Here is a 21,970-nt window from a genome sequence, read left to right as displayed (position 1 = left end):
CCAACAGCGCCTGCTCTCTAAGCTGTAATGTTAGCTAGCTGCATGCTTCCTTTACCTGGCAATTCTAGTGCAGTGATTTAGGAAAATGTCCCGGAGCAATAATCTTAACTCTGTGTGAAAGTGCGATAGACCCCTTTTGTTATGATGCATTTTATTGAAGGGGGTGCGACTGGGTGGCCTGTTTGTGCAATCGCCCTTTCACATTCTGATGGTTCTTATATATTTTATTGATGTTGTTTAGTTTGTAACGCAGGTAATTTTAGTGCTAAATCTTCAGTATTTCATATTAGAGGTAATATGATTCTGCTTTTATCTGTTTACATGATTAAATTAATTGCTGCACAATATGAAACCGTAAAAGCTCTGAGATTGTTTGTGCTGAAAGAAGAGTGCGGCACACCCAAGGCATCATTTCAGTGTTGCATTGAGACGGTTTTCAGATAATGTTAGCGTTATGACCACTTTTAATTTCTGGCATTATTGCATTGAGTGGGAAATGCGAGCACATCTCTAATGAGAAATGCCATTATACCTTCACAATCTAATCGGTGGCGTTCCATTAACTCTGCGTCATTCAGCATTTGGTGAATATTTTCTTTTCCTATTTGTCCTTTCACCATTTTCTCCTCTGCTTAAGAAGCTCTTAAGCCTCTTAAATGTTCTTATCACTGCTCCTGACAGTGTTTCACCTTAGGGGTTCCCGTAAGGCCTAAGATGCTCTTTGAATAACTTTTATATTAGCCACAATTTAGTCTTAACTTTCTGGGGAAACTCTGATAAAGCATCATATTTCTATTAGTTCCCCAACTTTTTGTAATATATAGCATAGTGAAAACATCCCAAAATCACAGTATTATGGGGCGGCGAGCATGCCTTTTGGATGATGGTTAAGGAAATGCATACAGCACTTTAGTTGATTCATTCCTACCTCAGGGTTAACAACAGGTGTGAAATTCTGCTGCACTCCAGATGTAATTCTTCACCTGGCTTCCCTCGTGACACAGTGTGGGTTTGAGACTGATGGCTGTGTGACACAGCCCACTTGTGCCAGATTGTTTTCTGAAACTATAATAGCAACAGCAGTTTACATTTACTGCTCCTCCAGCCTTGAAAGCATGGAGTCAAAGGAGGGAGGGGTTGGGACATTTAAGACACAGTGAATATCTCTATAGGGCTCAGCTGATCATAAGGCATTTGATGTTGTTGGAATTTCACAATTATGGGTATTAATAATGTAGAGAAATGATGGTGGGCAGCCACGCCATTCATAAAAGAGAGCATACGTAGTTTGCTGCAATGCTTAATAGATTTCATCTCATCTGCATGATGTAAAAATGTGCCCGGTTACGAGGATATTATTCAAGAGACACACACACGCACAAACAGGCAAACACTGCATATTTTGTGCTTTTCAACACTAAAATATTATCATATATGTAATCCATCCAGCTTATTAGAAGTGTAAGTCTTGTGTGTTTGCCCGAGTGCTCACAGAGCAACAAAATAATGCATCAACGTCAAGGCGGCTTACTGCCGCGCTGGAGAAAGGTGTATGCTAAAGCCATATTATATTTGTTTCATCCTCCTCAAACACAATACAAAATCAGCTCAGCTTATGAAGAAATGCTGCAGAATAAAAACAAGGTGTTAGACATTACTTTTATTTATCGAAACATTTGCTTCAACACAGTTTCATAGCCTTTGTGTTGTCAGCAACACTTTAGATGACTACTAAACTGTCAGATTTATTCGTGTTTTCGTATGCTGTTGTTAGTGCGAGTCCTGACAGCCAGTTTCAAAACATGTTCCTGTGTTCAGTACTATGGTTTTGATTATAGTCTCGACTTTTCCTTTAACTTAGACCAAACACTTAAAATGTTCATACACTGTGCAAGTTTTCTGGATATATTTAAGATCAAATTCCATGAACAATGCCTCTAATGCATTCTTAGCCCTTCAACGGCCTTACAAAAAGAAACAAAGTGAATTTGATCAATGAGTCTTTCTTCAACGCTTTTCTTTTAAACCCTTTAATTCCTACTTGTGATTTTTTTATTGTCTTTTTTTTAACCATTGACATGAGAGCTATGAAATCCACATAACTCTGTCTGAATTTAATCACAGACCTCATATTTTTTTCCTGAGAGAATATGGCGAATCGAATTTGATTGAATGCTGTCGCCCCATTTGAGGTTAGAATAATATTGTGATTTGTTAATCCAGTTGAGCAAGCGAAGCTCACCCGTGTTGAGACTCCATCAACACAAGCATCACGAAGCATAGAGCAATGACGGGGGCAATGCTTTGGCAGGGACTCCTGTCCTTTGCAATTGATTGTAACGGCCGTGATTTATTTTGCTGTTTTCCAAACTGACACTGCTAGCTTTGTTTCCAGTGGGTTTCGAGTTAGTGAAAGATTGTGGTCACGGTTAAAAGAAATCCATGTTGACTGCTGTTAAGAGACTGGATGGAGACAATGGTCTGTTGTGTGAAAGTTGACCCAGTCAAATGCTGTAAAAATATCCTACCACATAAATCCCAAACTCCCTTCGAGACGGACACTGGTGATCATTGCTGTGACCACGTTAGGTCATTGTCAGGTAAACATAAACATGGATTGTTATAAATTGAGCAAGTAAATCTTGTTGTCATTGTTCTTGTGAAGGCAGTCTCTAACCTTTCTGGAAGGCGATTGTAGAGCAACTTTGTATTTGCTTCATTTCACACTCTTACAAGATGACAAAATGCACCAGGTAATGACATTTTTAGAGGTGAGGTGGTAAATCAAGCCCGCAACCTGCTTGCACAAATGTAGTGCAGATACAATATGGTTGTTGATACACTCGTGACCCTCTATGTATTAAATCATTCACCAGAAAGGTTTTCCGCTTCAGCTAGATATTGCTAAGTGGTTTGTGACTGAAATACAACTTTGACATAATCTACAAGAAGGTGCTCTGCAGAGCAGAAGGACATCTGGTCTGGTTGGGTTTAATTTTGTTTTCTGATTAATTATGCCAGCAAATTAAACCCTACACTATGTTGTTTTCATAACTGCACAAGAGGGATTGGGAGAATTGTAAAGGCTTTTGCAGTGGGACTAGTGGCTAAAAAGGAAATGACATAAAGCAGAACCAGTACCCTGATGATCTAATAATTGAGATGTCCCATATGGGGTCATTTTGGGGGTGTTACAAGGTTTAATGGACTAGCATAAATGCCGACGTCTGGATTGCAGGATATGGCCCATAAGCCATCGGCAAGCCCTCCAATGCCTAGATCAATGAGGAACAAGGCAACACGAGCCCATTAGTGGATCAGTGCAATTTCAAGCTACTGTGAAACACTTTCCAGTGTCTCTCTCCCTCCCTCCTTCATGCGCGCACACACTCACACTCACATCTCGCAAATGGCTAGCTTTATTTATCTGCACTGTCAGATCAATCAATAGCTGCTGATTTGATAGCAAAACTACACTGATAATCATCCATCCGTGCTAGCATGGAGACACGCCCACACATACATTCGATTCCTTCACTTTTGTCATCACCCAGGAGAACAGCATGTGTGAAGCCATTCAAATGAGCAGTGGTTTATGGGGTTTTTTTCTGAATTCTGCAGTGAACTATTCTGCACCTTTTCAAAAGCTTGTCTGATCACAGCTTGAAGGGAAACCTTGACATTATGAATTTTGGTGCATTCTGTGAGGATCAGTAGCAAAAGCTAATAAATCATTTTAGGGAAACAGCAGGATAATTTTTTCTTTCTTTTTTTTCCTTTCTGTTTTTTCTTCTTTGTGCAATGGCTGTGGGGAAAAAAACGGAACAGGAATTATAAATACTACTCTATTACATGAAGAGCTCTTGTGCTTGATTGTCTGCTTTGTCATCTGCGTGCTACGAGATCTTCATTACAACCCACTGAAAGGCCTTAACCTGCATAACCTTCGCAAGTCTGCTCATTCGCAGATGTGAATCTGATGCACGGACATTTGCAACATCAGTACAAAATATATGTAATTTGCACGATCACCTTCAAAAGAGTTTTACCTGCGTTCCCATCTCTTTTTAAAAGACAGCCAAATGAGCCATTGTTGGTCATATAATAACGCCTGAAAGTTTTCTGTCCACTTGTTGAATTTAGTGCTATCACCAAAATTTATTTGTCTCTAGTTGTGCTTTAGATATAATAAACTGTTTATTTCTTGTTACTCTGTTAGAGTAAACCTGGAGTGCATGATTATATCCTTGGATTATTTTATAAGACAGATGTAAAGTTGTGTTAAATTGGGGTTAGTGCTTGTGTGTGTGCAATCTTAAGTGAATGGTATTGAATTTATGCCCCTGTTTCCCTGTGCGTTCTTTTATTTGCTGGACGAATACATTGAAATGAGCTGTTTATCCCATGAGCTCTGTATTGGCTTGTTGAGTAGCCCAGAAGCTGGATGTTTAAACAATGTGTAGCTACAGAAATGATTTGTACGCCTCGTCCAACACGTAAACTAATTTAGCCTGATGTTGTTAAGTGGAGATGGAAAAACAAGGCAGGACATTTCAAGATAAAAAGCCAGTAACACAGAACTTGCAAATGTGCTTTCTGCTCACACATCTGCTGATCTTGTTAATAACAGACTGTGTGCTTAATTTTATTTTTTAGAAGATCGGCCATTTATTTGTGTATTTTATTTATTTGCATGTATACTAAATAGCTGCAGCTGTGCTTCATGGTTCTGGCTGCTTTGGAGCTGTGAAGGAACTTGCTGATGTTTTTGTAATCTGACCTTTGTATGTATTTATTTATTACCTCTGCCAGTAATCTTTTACTCTGAACTTACAGAGCTGTTGACTTTAGGTCTTTTTTGGATACCAACACTAGTGCCTTCAAAATAGAAAATAATATGAAATTAAGAATAAAAAATAATGTTTGGCATTTCCGTATCCACATGGATTGTAATTATGAGTCTTCTTTGCTCTTTTTTTAATTTCATTGAAATGAAAGTGGTGTGAACAGTGTTCTTAAAGTCAAGTGATCAGTTGATTGGTTCTACATCCATTCATATTTAAATATGTGCACAGACACCATTTGTAATCTACACAGTTCTATGGATCTGGCTCCACAGTGGGTCACGGTCATTCATGAGTTGCAGACAAAAAGGTTCTATTGGACAGTCTGGCAATAAAAAGTGGATAACTAGGTGCTGTATGGTGGATATTAAAACAGAGGATGAGCTCACGATGAGTTTGATTGTTCGTGATTGCATCATTGTGTGTGCGAGACCAATGGTTCACCTTGGCGATGCATCATGTTCAGCATGCTCCCTCAGTCTAGCATAAAATTGGAAAAGAGTTTGAGCAGGAAAATCCACCACAACAGTGCTTGTTGGTCGGTCAGCAGCCTGCAAAACTCGAATGATTTTCAGTTAGCTTAAGAAATGTAAAGCCATCTCTGGTCACTGACAACTGCAAACACTGAGGTCAGGTTTTAAACCCAACCACATTGTTTTGGCGCCCTAAGTGAAAGCTGACTGAGAAGTTAACCGTGTGTGGTCTAAGTTGCAGGCCGTTCTCATTGCCGATGCGTAACATACCGAGGATTTGTCACATCCTGAGGGGTCCTGGGTTGTGGATGAAATCCAATAGAATGACACTCCCGGTGGTAACAGACGTTCCAGCCATGTATTCCAGCCCTAACCTTAATCCAAACCCTAAACGTATCCCTAACCGTAACGACAACCTTAGTTAGTGTTTTCCAAAGCAATTAAAGTAAAACAAATGCATATGTGTGGATAGAGGCCAAACGGATCTCATGTGTCCTCCTTTTTCCGAACACCTAACATAGGAACCTGTTGGGTGGCCGAAGGCGTAACATACAGACCATTTGTCACATAGTGTAATATGTTACGCTTTGGGAGTGAGAACGTGTTGCAAGTTATCCTCATCGATGATGACTCCGTCCCATGTCCCGTCCTTTTTTTTTCCAGTTTTGAAATTTGTTCTCTCAAGTCTTGGCAATTTGGGGACAAAAATAATTCAACACACATCAAAAAACTTTTCATATGCTTTCCCAAAGGACACTCTTTTTTTCCTTTTCTCCACAAAACAGGATTAGGGTTGGGGCTACGGTTGTGGGTTGTCAGTGATGAAGACTGTAGGTGTAAATAGTGGTCTCAGACGGGACCTGAACTCTTCTTGTTGTCGGTTGTGTAATTATAGACGTCTGTTAACTTCCTGCCTCCTAATATGGACTTTTGTAGGTCATCCTCTCAATGAAAAATGTAGTAACTCTTAGATTACAATATGATTAAAAAGGATTGCTGACCAAGCTTCAATGTGTGACAAGTTTGGAGCGATATTTGTTGACGGAAAATTGTGTAAACCTGTGTAATATGATGTTTGTATATTTTCTGCTTTGGAATTTATTTGCAATTTATTGCTTTTCAGGTGACAGTTTGGCTGCTTTAAGTGAAGAATTGATTTTTCAAATGCTTACATTATTAGCACAATGCTCTCAGCTCCCAACAGTGTCTGCACACTTCAGCTTATGTCAAGTGTGTCTAGCCTTTTATCCTTAGTTGTAACTGAAGCTTATTTTAGTGTTTACGGTCACATTTGCTTTTTATCATTTATCACCCTCTTAAACCCACATCTACTCCTTCCAGTACTTACACTTCAGTTGACATGTCAAAGCCATTAAATGCGTTAAATTCACCTTGCTCTGCTGCTTCTCTCAAAAACCATTTTAAAGCCTCTTCTCCTATTTACAGCACAAGAGAATTTACTTTTCAAGTTAGACTCTGTAGCATTTTATTTATTAATTTATTTATTGCATATGTCACATGAATTTACTGTTTTTTTCCCCAGAAACTTTTACTTTCTTTAGTCTTAGTTTTGTCATTTTTGCACAAATTCAGATTTTAAAAACATTTTTGTGTGCAATTCATCCCCAACCAATAAGATGTCTTATCCCAGAGTGGCAGTTTGGTCACACAGACTTCAAGTTAGCACTGCATTTTCTGAAGGCTCAGCTGCTCCATCGATCAGCACTCCCCTTCTTCTTTGCTGTGCTGCTCTTTGAAAAGGTTACATTTCTATGACAAAGTGACTTTGAGAAAAATGAGAATGCTAAGACATGGATAAAAACATGCAGTGGTCACATTTGTGCCAAAGTCTGTAGGCGGTGGTTTGACGGTAACTTATCCAAGAAGAACACTCAAGGTTAAACAGATTCTCTTCCACTGAGTAAAATCTCTGCATGCTTAATGTTTTCCACTCTTAAAAAGACATCAGTGAATTTTTAAAGTCATATCTACAGTGATCTCAAGGATTTTACCAAGATGTAAATGTCAAAATCACATCATCAAAAGATGCCTTTGATCCAGTTATTTATGGCGTGCACACATCCGTCAACACTGATATGAAGAGTGCACCACACATCAGATAGATCCTTGCGCACAGTAAGTAATGCCAGCAGCAGAGAAATTTATCTAGTTAGATTAGATTAGATTCTGAAACACCTTTAACCAAGACAGTGCTGCTACTTCCTGCCTTACATACCGAGGCTTAGTTGCAACATGTAAGCTTACCATTTTAACACACTGGCCCCGTTTTAGCATAATTTTTTCCCCTAACAGGATTTAAATGGAAGTCACTTAACTATCTGAAATAGATTCTGCGAGACCGCAGACAAACGCCCTCTGCTGGTGTCAGCTCTGTTACGGGATGTGTAATGGTGGTGACCGAGGTCACGGTGGAGAATCTTGTTGCAGATCAGGCAAGCGCCCCTTGAAACGTGTGTTTAACTTTGTGAAAGGGTGTATTTAAATCCAAAGTATAATCTTTTCCTAAACCTAACCAGCAGTTCCTGACTGGACTACCGTCTTCTGGTTAGATGTCATGCGATGGCCATGTGCACGTCTGTCAGCTGTTATTCTTCCTCATTTGGCAACATGCTTTTCTCCACATCAGAACGAGACCTACATGCTGAATCTAGTTTGTTAGGGAAAAAGGGAAGAGTCCTGTGCATGAATTTGTATGTGATGAGCTGGGAGTGGAAGGTGTTGACCAATGCCCCGAATTTAGACAATAAGGAAAGTAGTGACATAATAACCTTAACTCAGTATCCACTTACCAGCTTTTCCCTAATCTTGCAATCACATTAAGTCTATGCAAGCACATGAGGTTTGCCATGTTTTTCATGGAGTCGCCTCGGTGGCTGTTTGGTTCGGTAACTGAATAAGTGTATTCTGCTGTATTTCATCTCTTAATGACATCTGCCACGTGGACTTCCTGTACACATTTTTCGCTTCAAATCTTCACTGGCGCTCCATCACATGTGCTAATGCAGTGCATCACATCAATATCTCCATCTGTCAATGCAAACAAAAGCAGGGCTGCAAATGCAGGCAATATTGACTCGGTTCTACCTCTCATTCTCCTGTGTGTTTTTCCCCTCTCTGAATATGGAACAACCAGGATCAATATTTTTCCATTAGCAGCAGCATGGGGATTGTATGGTTGCATGGCCACAGATGGCCGAGCTGCCAAACAATGGGCAGTGGCTGCAGTCACTTAATTAATTTTAAGATATTAGGTTTAATTCTTTCCCGTAGGACCAAAAGTTGAGGAATGGGATGACCTCATTTTGAGTAAATAAAGAATACAGAATGGAAATGCTACCTGCGTGGAAAGCCTTTTTAGCATTTTATCAATAAGGGGATTGTATTGGAGTGTAGTCATGCAGTGTACTTTTATATTTGTAATCGGGTGAGACAGGACAGGAAGCCATTAATATTGGAATTCATTAAAAGCTGGAAGAAACATGGAAGCCCCCCCCCCCAAAACAAACAACAGGAATATAATACACTCCCGATAATCTCCCACGTTAACACCTTGCTTCTCAGTGGAGCAACCCTGAATAAAAGGAAAACGTGTATACAGGATACTGCAACCATACTACAAGTCAACCATAATTTCTGTTGTGCACTTTAGCTGCCAGCTATATTTCTTAGCTGTCAACTTTATTCCCCACCATGATCTACTATTCTAGTTTGTGTATCAGCATAATTACAAGAGTTACAAAATATTTTTTGATGGCGTACGTTTGAGTGCACTTCAGAAGTGTTTGCATGCTGTTAGTCAGAGCACTACCAGAAATTGGAGAGGCATACTTGTTTGAGTTTTCACTCAATGTAAGGCTTTATTTTTGTTTTGTTTTTTTCCCTCAAATGAGTGTTGTTGTTGATAATGTGACCTTTATGGGCTGCACAAGTGAGTCATCATTCAGATCGGTGTGCAGGTTTATTGCCTTTGTTTTTTAAAGGGGTATTGGATTTTGGAATGGAATGATGCGTGGCAGCAAAATAGTCTATTGTGTTTTCCTCAAGAAAGCAAATATGTAAGAGCAGGCTTGTGTGTTGGTTTCAGTCCAAAGAGGCATCCGTAGCAACATCCTGATCATATTTTAATCCACTAAGCAATAATAGAATGGCTTTCATTGTCACATCAACCTCTTTATTTATAATCTGGAGCATCCGGTACAGTAAGTAATGTCTTAAAATTATTCTGGCAGATGCAGCGTTGCTTAGAAATGATAGAAGATGCCAGTGTATTCTCTCAAGGTGTAATAAATCCATTTCTGTAACAGTACTAGCATTTCAAAAATCACTACTGATAGTATATTATAGAATTAGTTAAAGATGATTAATACATTGTGACACAAAATATTCACTACATTTTTATTTTTTTTACTTTGGTCTGAATTAACCACCTGGACTTTAAATTTAAAATGTAATGTGGATAACAGAGATTCATCCTTCACTATCCTCTAACAACTTTATGTATTTATGAGGCATTTGTTTTTGGCACACAAGGAAATGCCAAAAAGCCTTAACCAGCATGTTCAATGAGGAGTTTGGAAACCGGAGCGTGACGAGTTTCTTGAAGAGTGAAGATAATCTGATTAGTAATGTGATACACTGCTGAAGGGGAGGGAGGGACCAGTGTGGCCTTTTGAGGATAGAAAATTGAGGACAAGTCATTTAAGTGGCGTATTATGGGAATGATGGACAATGGGCTCTGAAGAGGGTTTTGTCATTTCTATTTCTGTGATTCTCCACTGGAAAGGCAGGCACTTCAGCTGTTTATCTTTATATGAATATTTATGAGGTACATCATCAGACTGGTAAACTTACAAAAGCATAGTTTACATCACATTTCAAATTTTTTTCCCCTGCCATGTAAAACCCTATCAAGACTTGCACTTGCATCAATAAGTGAATATGTGGGTATGTGATCAATGCCCAGTAAGAGTTCTGGTTTGATTTGATTTTTCCCAAGAGAGAGTGACAGTTGGTGTTTGATCATTTTAAACAACAGGGAATCTTTGTCAGGTGTTTGTTGAGCTGAGCATATTGAATATTTTATTTTTTGGCTCATAATTTTTAATCAGCTTTGCTCAGTGACAGAGGAAGCTGACAGGACAACAGCAGTTTAATCCTACCCAGTGGGGGCTAATAAGTTGTAGCTCTGACCTCCAGTGTATGAACCATCCCTGTGATGGATCTTATCAGCTCTGCACACAAGCCAGCTTTTTCGGCTGTATTTTTTTTAATGAAGGTGGTCTGGTTTCAGGTATAAAGTGGGGCAGTCCAAATTATGTTACCACATAGTGGCATCAAAGCATTCTTGTGCTGTTAAGGAGTATTCGGAATATGTACATATTTTTTGTAAAAGAAATAAATATTCAGTGCTTGGCTCTTATCAGTTGCAGATTACTGGAGGATTCTTTGTGGCAATAATTAAATAATTTTGACCTGCAAAGAACATTTTGTCATGCTTTTTTTCAGAAGTCTAATCTAGAGCCAACTGGCAATATTTCATTCATTTTACTTCCCTTACCTCAAGTGAAATTGCAAAAATACATGTATGTGTGGATTCAAATCTTTTTGAAGAAGTAATTGTTGTTGAACGCTCACACCTGACATTATTATTTTGTGTGATGAGTCATGGCCCTGTACCATAATTGACCCTCACAGCCTCTCTGTGCAGATCAACATGTTTAGGAGGTTTAAACCAGGTAATAAAGGTCAGCAGCGCTTTGTAGAATTGCAGGATTTGCCTGCAGTCTGTTATCACCCTAGACTTTGCCTCGAGCAAAAGAGACCTGAATACAGGTTCAGGCTCCTGTGCTGCAGGCTTTGTAGAAGCACGTCTTTTCCAAGTGCCTAGCTAAAGCTAAAACGTTTTTCTTTGTTGTTTTAGTGTTAATATTAAGCACAGGGACTTACTTTAGAAATATTGTCCTAGTCTGTAAAAAAAACAACAACCAACAGTTCTTTTCCAGAGGCCAGTTCTTATTTGAGCGTAGTCTTCTTGGAAAAAGCATCATCTGTTAAATTATGAAGAGTCTCAGAATCAGTATGATTCTAATAGCTAAAGTCCTTCCTAATGGTTAAAGCGTACTGGATGTGTTTTTGTTTTTGTTTTTTTGCAAATGTTTCACAGATCATTCAAGAAGATTGACAATATTCCGCTACAATAAAAAGGTTTTACTGCACAGAAACAACTGCATTTATAGAGTAGTTGAAGTTTTAAACCCGTTGTGGTATTTTCAGTTGAGCTCGTGCTCTAGGCTGGTTGGTTTAAACTGCCTTTTATGTTTGAAGGCCACTAAATCACACAGAGTCTTTCTGATGCATCTCACAGTGTTAGCATTAGACTGCAGTAATGACTGTATGCGTGCCAGACTTTATACATTCAACAGCATCTCCAGATTCTATTCTTTGACATGACTTTGTGAGTTCTGTCATTTCATGTAGACTAACAGCTTAGTGAATACTCTGAAAGCATAAACGTATTTCAGTGAATAAATGTTCAAGTCAGAAGTTGGTGTGGCTGGAAGAAAAGGTACTGTGCAGTGTGTGCCTACTGTAAAGGACAAATCACCTGTGATTTATGCTGATTGCTCCAACCTCAGCAACCTTGTCTAAAAAATTTAAATTGCCTACCTCCATTTGCTGAGAACAGTGACAAGGTACAGTAAACCCAAACCCCAGGGCACACTTGGCTTGTATATAACATTTGCCTTTGGATATTGTCTCCTTTTGAATCGGAAATCCCCAAAATATTCAAATGAAAGTATAATTGGGCAAAGTGAATATTTTTCAGATTTATGCAAGACAAGGGGAGCAGTGACGTCCCACAGCTTCTTACAGCAAAGGTCTAAAATGCATGTTTCTAGCCATGTGTGTAGCAGGTTACCACAATGAGATGTTGCTAAAAGTGTACCATTTTCATATTCATCCATATTCATATATCTTTGGAGGTATATAGTGTGTAGTAAAGGAAAGCAAAACTTTTGAACTTGTATTCCAAATATGATATTTAAATCAAATATGAGATGCATTGTCGGGGTCATTTATGAAATATTGTGTTTTCTTTTACAGTAATAGAAACATTTTATTGTTTTTGTCTGTATATGCACTTTGTGGTTTCTGTTAGAAACTGACTGACATTGGTTGTGACAGTATTATTTTCTGAAAATGGCAGAAATGCTTCTGTGGTGCAGGCCCTGCCACATGGGAAAAATTCTTTAGGACCCGGAGCTGTTTGAGTAATGTGATACGTCCAAACTATTATATATAACATGTGAAGACCAGTGTTGTTTTCCTATTTCAAAACCATAGCCTCCACTGGACAGTGTTAAAACATGAATATACTAGATAACTATTTTGACACAGAATAAATAAACCCTCAACAATGTTTTCACATTTGAAAGTTTACCCAGAATGCACTTTTCTCTTCTGAAAACAGATAAAACATCCAAAGTACTACTGCTTGCTTCTGTTATAAATGTTTGTTGGTGAAGTTTTGCTATTAACAATATCTGTCACATGATAATGATCCTCAAAGTTGATTATAGAAATAAAATGTGCTGAATAAAAATGAGGTTTTGGCTTTAGATTGTTACTTCGTGGGGTAGATAACAGAGCTCAGTGTGTTGTTGAGAGCATATTTCTCCTATATTGGCTTCCCTTCATTGGCTCCCCGTTAAATCCAGAATTGAATTCTGAATCCTGCTCCTCACATACAAGGTCTTAAATAATCAGGCCCCATCTTATCTTAATGATCTTGTAGTACAGTATCACCCCATTAGAGCACTTCGCTCTCACACCTGCAGGCTTACTTATTATTTAAAAGTAGAATGTGAGGCAGAGCCTTCAGCTTTCAGGTCCCTCTTCTATGGAAGCAGCTTCCAGTTTGGATTCGGGAGACAGACAGTATCCCTACTTTTATGATTAGGCTTAAAACTTTCCTTTTTGCTAAAGCATATAGTTAGGGCTGGACCATGTGACCCTGAATCCTTTCTTAGTTATGCTGCAATAGGCGTAGGCTGCCGGGGATTCCCATGATGCATTGAGTATTTCTTCTTCAGTCACCTTTCTCACTCACTTTGTGTTAACAGACCTCTCTGCATTGAATCATACTTGTTATTAATCTCTTCCACAGCATGTCTTTTATCCTGTCTTCCGTCTCTCACCCCAACTGGTCGCAGCAGATGGCCCCGCCCCTCCCTGAGCCTGGTTCTGCTGGAGGTTTCTTCCTGTTAAAAGGGAGATTTTCCTTCCCACTGTCACCAAATATGATTGTTGGGTTTTTCTCTGTATGTATTATTGTAGGTTCTACCTTGCAATATAAAGCGCCTTGAGGCGATTGTTGTTGTGATTAGGTGCTGTATGAATTGAATGGAACTGTTCATTTCTGACAGTTAATGTCCTTTAACCTTATGAAGGCTCAAACATTCTAGAAAGATAGAATTGGTAACATGCAGGAAATAAATCAGAAGATTTTGTTACTTGTCACTAATTGACCTGATGAAAATATTTCTTTACAATGTATAGGTCTAGAGATCTGACATGTTATCAAAGCCACTTAGGTTCACCCAACATGCTGTTTTTATTCAAGGCTTTTCTTAATTAAGGCTTTTGGTACAGAAGGAGTGAGAATCTTTTAATAGGGACAACACTTGATTTTCCAGTCCCCGGATACTGGTACATGGTGGCAGTGAAGAAGTCTGAGCATCTTTTCAGATGCAGTGTGTTGACGCAAATACATGCTGGCATTTGCTGACAATGGAAAAATCAGGCTCTAATGTTGGCTTGATGAGCCGCCCTGGGAAAAAAAAAAATGGGGGAGAGCTCGCAAAGTGGATTCACCAATGCAAGCTGTGGCTGCACACTCTCTGTTCATCACCCCGGGAAAGCATGATTATCTTCCTCTTACTCAACCCCCTCCCGCACCCCCCAGGTCTCAATTAAAGTTTGTCACTGAAATGAGCGCAAATGGGCATCTGCCAGTTTTAGAAAGCTGCATTTCAGCGATCTGGTGTGAAAATAAATGTCATGTTCTCTGTTCTCTTCCTGATGAGGGTTTGTTGAAATTACATCTAAACATTAAAAGCCTTTGGAGATATAGCCGATAGTGTCAATAGTGCCATGTTTAATTGGTGGTCCTCTCGTCAGTTGTGCGAAATCCTTGGTGTAAAATCTGAAAATTATATTTCTGTGCAAAACTCTTAAGCCAACCTATATTTTGCTTGGAAAATGGGAAACAGGTGCTGTGATTTATTCATTTATTCAAACATCTGCAATAGTAAATGGAACCAGAATATAAGGCAAAAAACAGTTCTAACAGGCTTTAAAGTCAATATTTGGTATGATCAAATTTATTCTTCAACATAGCCTGAACACTCTTAGGTAAGCTATCTTGCCATTTCTTTAGGTAGTCTTCAGGAAGTATTTGTCAGGCTTCTTGAAGGACAATGGAAGCTCTTCTTCGGATTCTGGCTGCCTTTTGTTCCATTCTCTGTCAAGATGGCCCAACATTGGGGAGGCCAATCTACCCAGATATGCTTTTACTGTTTTACACTGTAGGCTATATGCTTCTCCTCTCCTGACCTCCTCTGTACATGTTGAAGAGTTTATAGCAAAAATGGAAGGGACAGATGCATCTCTCAGGTCCTGTGCAAGGTCATTGCTAGACACGACTTTCAGATACCATTCATCTTCTGTAGATAGTTGTTTTAGACCTTGCTACTTCTTTTTCTTTTTGTCCTACACTTGTCCACTTTTCTCAAATTCTTTGAGGTCACACTACACTTAGATATGCCAAATTGTAGACACAGAGCAGGCTGTAAAAGAAGCACTTGGCAGCAGCTGTATTCACCAACACGCGAGCAAGCTAAAAGACCAGATGATGGCAGACAGAACTGAGGCATTTTAAACACTGAAAATGTTTAAAATGTGAGTGGCAGCATTACCAAACAAGACACCCCAATGGGGAGGGCCCAAAGCTCAAAAGATGAGTCACGGTTAAAAAGAAGGCTTCGAGGAATTCTGTAATGTGGAGATATTTTTACTATTTAAAGTCTGACAAAGAAATAGAGCAGAATGCATACTGCATAAACCATGTTTCCAAAAAGGCAGGTAATACTATGACAAGACATGATTTTAGTGAGCACAAATGAAAATGTTGGATTTACGCAGATAATTAGGGTCACTGACCCTCTTTACCAGCTCCCTGCCCAAACATTTCTCTCTGATGCCCCTTTTTCAGCTATACACTGAGTGTAGACAGACAGTTGAACAGCTGTGTCAAACTTTGCTACCACATCAGATTCTTGGACAAATTTAAAGAAGTGATTGGTGGCATAAGACTTTTGCACAGTACCTATATCTTTGATGTTGCTAATACTTGCATCAAAGAAGTCATTGAGAGCACCATATAATCAGCGTATAAATGCAGACATGGTCTAATATATTAATTTTTAAACTAAATTAGAGTGTTCCCTAGGCTCGGCTTTGGCAGCCACTACAGGAGATGAAAATACCAGGTTAATACGACCATCTGTTAAAATACATTTCTGGGAGACTCTTTTTTTTTCACGACAGACGTCTGTTCCTTTAATGCCCTCATATTATAAAAACAGATCCCCTTAATTAGAAACAGTTCATGGAAACTGGATTGCAGCCTTCTTAAATTTAACCTCCAATGATCAGATCCTAATCTCTGAGACAGAGATCGGCTGTTATTGGTCAGGAAATGTATGTAGGTGTGTGCATCTCCATGTATTGTGTGTGTGCATACTTGCCAGCAACATTTATTTTAAAAAGTGGGTTGGATGGTCTTTGATTCCTGCTGCTAAGAACACATTTAGTCCATGTGTGGTGTGTTTATTTGCCATCTCTGGTGCCCCTCAAGATCCCAAAGTCTCACTTTGCCTTGTCCAATGTTTATCTTAGTTTAGGGGTTCAGCTCAGCCTTTATTCTATACACTATACATACTATTGAGAAAGACTCCTCTGTTATAGTTAGAAACAGACACATCTGGCTGAAAACTTCAAATACTAGAGCCCTTCAAAATTTTGGGGGTCAAATTTGAGGGAAAAGTGAAAGATTCAGTTACACGTTCATCCTTTGAAAAACAAGTATGTGTTTGCTTGAACTGGTTACAGTATTTGGTGAAATAGTCCAAAATGCAGCTACAGAATGATTAAAAGACCACCTCTGAGTAGAGGACAGGTTTTAAGTCTCTCTCCATACGACCACTAGTTTGACCACGATTAAGTCACATTATGAGTCAGTCAACCCACATAATCTAAATACTTGGAAATATGTTTGTTGGAAATGAACAAAAACTTTGGACCCCAGAGAAAGTTCTGAAACTACCAAAACTGGATCAGGAAAAAATACAGTTTGTTCAGTTGGGACATCTGCAGAATTACACAGAGGTATTTAGGGGTGATGGGGTATGACTTTAGAAGGTCTCACATTACTGATTTTCCCTCCATTGCTGCTCTTCTAAGCAGTTTTCAGGATGGAAACCAACAGCTGCTTTCGCCAGCTTTGCACGCTTGTGGCCCCACACAGCAGTGAGACAGAACAGAAGAATTTCTGACTCAAACGGCCAAAAATCCTGCAAGTTGTCAGTTACTGTAACTGCATGCTCACACAGGCAGTTAGTCATGCAGATATCAAAGAATGCCAAAAGAGGGGGGCAGACTATGGACTAGTCCAACTTTCTCTGGGCAAAGTGCTTAGTCACTGTTGATTAGGAAGAACTCACTATGAAGATTCAATTCATCATGTGTGGGGAAGCAACCATGCTGACACAAGGACTTGTCACACAGTTGTCTGGTGCGTATCCACCGTGTGACAGTATTGTTTAACAACTCTTCATACTGAAAGTTAAATGGCTGAGTAGTTTTCATACAATTAATTTCTTTAATAAGTTTTGGAAAAGGGTCAGGCTTGAGGTTAAAAGAGGTCATTTGCTGACTGCTAGTATGATTTGACCATGAGAGGCATCTTTCAAGTAGAATGTAAACTTGACTTTGTTTGGTTTTTAGTTTTTCCCTTATTGGAGTTTCTTATACCTACATAGAAAATGTAACTCACTGCCTCAATCAGTCATTTCTTCAACATTAAGGCTATTAGAGTCCAGTCTAAGATGTTAAGCTCTTTTAGACATTATAATCTACTTCATATATTTAAATATAATTATTCTCATTTTGTACTTCAGTTGTAACTAAACTCCCAACACTTCCTTCTCCTAGTTCATGAATTTTCAGTGTTGATTTTTACAAGAACTTTATCTCCACTTTACTGTTTCAAAGAAAAATAAATCTTGTGTGCCTTTAAAATAACTCAGTGCTCCAGTCATAATATTGTCAGACTAAGTTTGGACAGAGTTCTCCCGGAAATTAGGAACACACTCAGAGAAAGACGGCTGTATTTTCTTGTCCATATGCTCTCACCCAAGGCATTTTAAGAACACGCATGAGGAGACTTTGAAGAGCTCTGCAGCACCAAAGCTAGGATAGTATTGTGATTCCTAACAGCTTTCTTAGCTTTGCTTTTACATACAGACAGATGTTGAATTTAGAAGCTGTTCTGAACCAGTGCTTTGAATGAAGGGTGAAAACTTGAATTTACCCTCCCAAGTCGAAGGAACCAATAATCCTTAAAGCAGCAGAAGCGGTAGAAGAGAAATTACATCTGGAATACCTCAGCTTACATAGAATTTTCCCTTTTGCCTGCCTTCTGCTGTGTTGACTTTTCCAGTCATGGAGGAAAAAAGAGTGCAATCTGGAAGTCTGAGGGTTCTACGTGGTTACCGCAAGTGGTCAAAGGTTTCAGCCAGAGACAGTGCTCTCATCGCCATGCTATGTACATTTGCATAGCCAAAACCCATATGAAGAACCATCAGTCAGCATTAATGATACCTTCCCAATAGCTAAGGCATTCCTGGGCTTTTAAAGTGGTAGTAGGTATGACGTGTCTTCAAAACAGAAGCTCACTTGAATTTCACAAGAATAATAGTAATAAGGTCCAGAATGTCACCTTTGCAGTGGATTGATCAGCTGGATCGCTTCCACTTGGACCAAAAGTTGGGTTTTGCTTCTGGTTCTCTTAGTGTAACCATCCAGACACACAAGACTCTCGAAGACAGCTGGACTGATCTGGCCGATTGATTGTGACATCAGTTTGCTCACGAAGGCCAGTGTTGAAGGCAGATTCTTAGTGTGTTATGTTGAAGTCTCATGCGCTGGAGTGGGACAGCAGCAATTACCAAAAAAAGGTCGAACTTGAGTTTGCTTTATGTCAAATATTAAAAAGCTTTGCCAAGTAACACAGAAAAGAAAAGCAAGTCAAAGTGGACAATAACATAATTGTAAAATGGGAAGAAGCCAACGTGCCACTTACTCAGAAACCAATGGCTGCATTTCTTTCCTTTCTGACTCTAATAAAGACGTATTTACAAAATTAACTTTAACTACCAATTAAGTTAGTTTAATCAATTTCTAGCCACAGCACAAAAAAGCTGTGATCCATTTGCTCTTATACTTCCATACAAGCAGACTTCCTTTTTAGCCACCACAGGACGTAACCAGTGTTGGCTCTTACATAGAACTCAGGTTCAGTCCCTCTTCACACTCAGAAGCTATGTTTATCTTTTAAATCGTCTATGAATAACGCAAGGTCAACTGGACAAAACAGTCAGGTGTTTTGTCACAAGGGATGTTGGGTAGTATTTCAGTGGGTGTTGAACCAGCTACCAGCCTAAAGCTGAGACCTTGCTCCCTTGCTTTGTCTCAGAGGGTGTTAAAGTTTCCATCTAAGGCTTTAAATCACACTCCTGGTATCAGCCATGATACGCTGGCGCTGTGTATAAATAAAGAGACTATCGTACTCAAGGAAGTTAGCCACTATAGAATAAGTGTATGCAAAATTTGCACTGATATCATAGACCATTTAATTTTGTCCATTAAACATCAACACTATAAATTCAGCCACCTGAAGAAAAACAGTGATTCTCCCTGAGGCAGATCAAAAGTTGCAAAATTCTTCTGAGATATGGACCTTGAATCTTGGTCACCACCTGTTTGCTAAACTGCATGGGTCTTACAATCCTTGCAGAGTATCTTTAGAGCAGAATGCTCAGTAGCCTATCTGAATCTGAATTATGTGCTTCTAGTCATACACAATGAATATGCAACAACCTAATGGCTTGCAAATGAGAGGAAAGTCTGGAAGACTGCCATAACAGAAATAGCTACTAAAACTTTTGCCATCTCCTGTTTTCTTATCATCGGCTCAAGCAGGCTCTGAATTTAGCATCCTATTCAGAGCATATTTATTTTACCTTGACAAGACGGCTGGGCTGGCGCCAGCTTCATTGCGAGATGCTTCGTAATTAGGTTGTATTTACATGTATTTACAAAGCAGAGCTATAACTGAAATGAGACCAGCGTACAATCGCACAGCCACATTCCATGCTGATAATTAGAAAACTTCTCAGAGGATAGGTTTGCTGCTTTTCTGCCTATTCAAATGATCATTTTTAAGGCTGCGCCCAGAAGAACACTATTGTTTCTGTTGCTAAAAGTGATAAAGTGCTCACTTTCCTTCAGAGAAGGCCGGTCGTTGCATTGAAAACTGGGTGATGCGCAGTGATAAATGATGTGTATCACCATTTCAATAAGGACTGAGGTGGAAAATAGTCAACCTATCATTTAAATCAGCTTAAGCGGTCGTGTGATCTTTCGTCATGTTCCATATTTTCCTTCCCAGGAATGACCAGCTTACATTTGCAATGCAATTTGAGATGTATGTAGTACATCATTTGTCTGGTCCTTGTGTTGCTGGCTGATATTGCTGTGTTTAAATTCCAACATATTGCCTTGACAACATCATACCAGAGATATATTACACAGTCATTGACTGAGTGTGTTACCCCTGGCCCCACCATGTCCTTGATGGCACTACCCTTCCTTAAACTGTAATTTATTTGTTGTTCACTTGTCACTTTTGTTTGTCATCAACAATGCATTTTACCTCGAGCAATAGCTCATCCATTTAGCATTACTTAAGTAAGAAAGATGTTAGCTGGGGAGAGTAATCCCTTCATGCACAGGATGAAATGGTTTTCAGAAAAATAGGGGCTATTGTGCTGATAAATATGGATGATATAAAATAGATTAAACCGTGCTTTCAACAGAAGGGAGTGAGGGAGGCTGTTCACGAGGAACAACAAAGACACTACAGAGGTTTTCGAATGCCCCGTTTCTGCTTACAGGTTTCCCAACTTATATTTTCATGTCAGTTACATTTGAATTTTTATTGCAGCCAATCAATAACTCCACATTCAGATTTTAGGCATTTTCTAGGTAGCTATAGCTTTCATAAAACACCCTGTTTATGTTTTGATGGCAGAATAGAAAAGAATTTGTCTGTTGTCTTAGCCACACTTTAAATTTGTATCATAAGTGAACATTTCTTTTGCAGTGGAGAAACCCCCCCTAACTAGCCCTTCTTTTCTTAAACAAACACATTAACAATGTACACTCTTAGAAACATGAATGTGCTACTAGATTGTAAGAAGACTATAACACAATTTATGTGCAAAGTTTACCTTTTTAAGGCAAAAAGAGACTCTTGGAGTGCCCAGAATAAACATTAGTGTAGTGATTCATTCACTTACATCATCCTGCTTTATTAGGTCATTTATATGTTAATGGACATGAATTTCTAGTGCTTGCATTCAGGAACTGAAGGTTACATATAACCACTGTGTAGGTAAATAACATATGTCATTTAGAGTCTGTAGGTATACTGAATCTTGAAGAGCCATCTGCAATTAATCATGAATCTGACGTTAAAGCAGTAGAAGACCAGATTGATTTAAGTCACTCTGTCATTCCAAAAATGAGAACCTGCGAGCTGAAATAAAAATAAAAGAAAAAATGTTTCAATTAGTGAAACAAAATTAAATAGAAAATAAAAGTGCTTAGTGCTTTGTGCTTTTCACAGGTGGGCTATTAGATCATGATTTCAAATAAAATAGCTTGCACAGGAATCGACTGGTCACTTTTAATTCCAATTTGTACTTGACATTTAGGTTTCTTCCACCTAATTCTGATCTATTATACTACAGGCAATCTAATAGAGGATACAGTACGTTATAGGTTTTCCTCCGGGTTTGTGTTTCTAGTCTGTGGTAATGAAATTAGATGTACTAATGCAGTGTGTGTGGTAGCAGCCATGTTAGCAACAGCAAAGGTACCGTCTAGAGCCCCACCAATAAATGATTTTTAAGACCAGCACATCACTAATACTTGGTGATTTTAATAATATAATATATTGGACAATGTTTAAAAAAATAAAAAAGAAACAGATTTACCTAACGTGTGTCATGTGTAGTTATGAGCCCTTACTAAGATAATATGATGGTGTAGTTTAAAAGTAATCTTTTACTGTTACAATAAGTTGGACTTCCAGCACTATACTTGATTGCACTGTTCCACTCTGTCTGTGTACTATTGTATTTATGTATTCTTATTCTTCTCTATATCTCCTTCTATTTCTATTCAACTACAGTACTGTTGTACTTATTCTTAATGTATCTTATTTCT

General features: G+C 38.8%; 1 protein-coding gene across 12 annotated transcripts in view; it reads left to right on the top strand.

The window, feature by feature from the left end:
• The window catches only part of ncam1a (neural cell adhesion molecule 1a), a 249,772-nt gene that overhangs the window by 91,231 nt on the left and 136,571 nt on the right, over positions 1-21,970 (top strand). The gene's annotated exons all lie outside the window — the stretch shown is intronic.

This window comes from Pundamilia nyererei, unplaced genomic scaffold (assembly GCF_000239375.1).
Source record: "Pundamilia nyererei isolate P.nyererei 1_Seehausen unplaced genomic scaffold, PunNye1.0 scaffold00015, whole genome shotgun sequence".
In the NCBI taxonomy this organism is placed as follows: Eukaryota; Metazoa; Chordata; class Actinopteri; order Cichliformes; family Cichlidae; genus Pundamilia; species Pundamilia nyererei.
The sequence above is the reverse complement of the archived record's forward strand: the minus strand, read 5'-3'. Positions and strand labels throughout refer to the sequence as shown.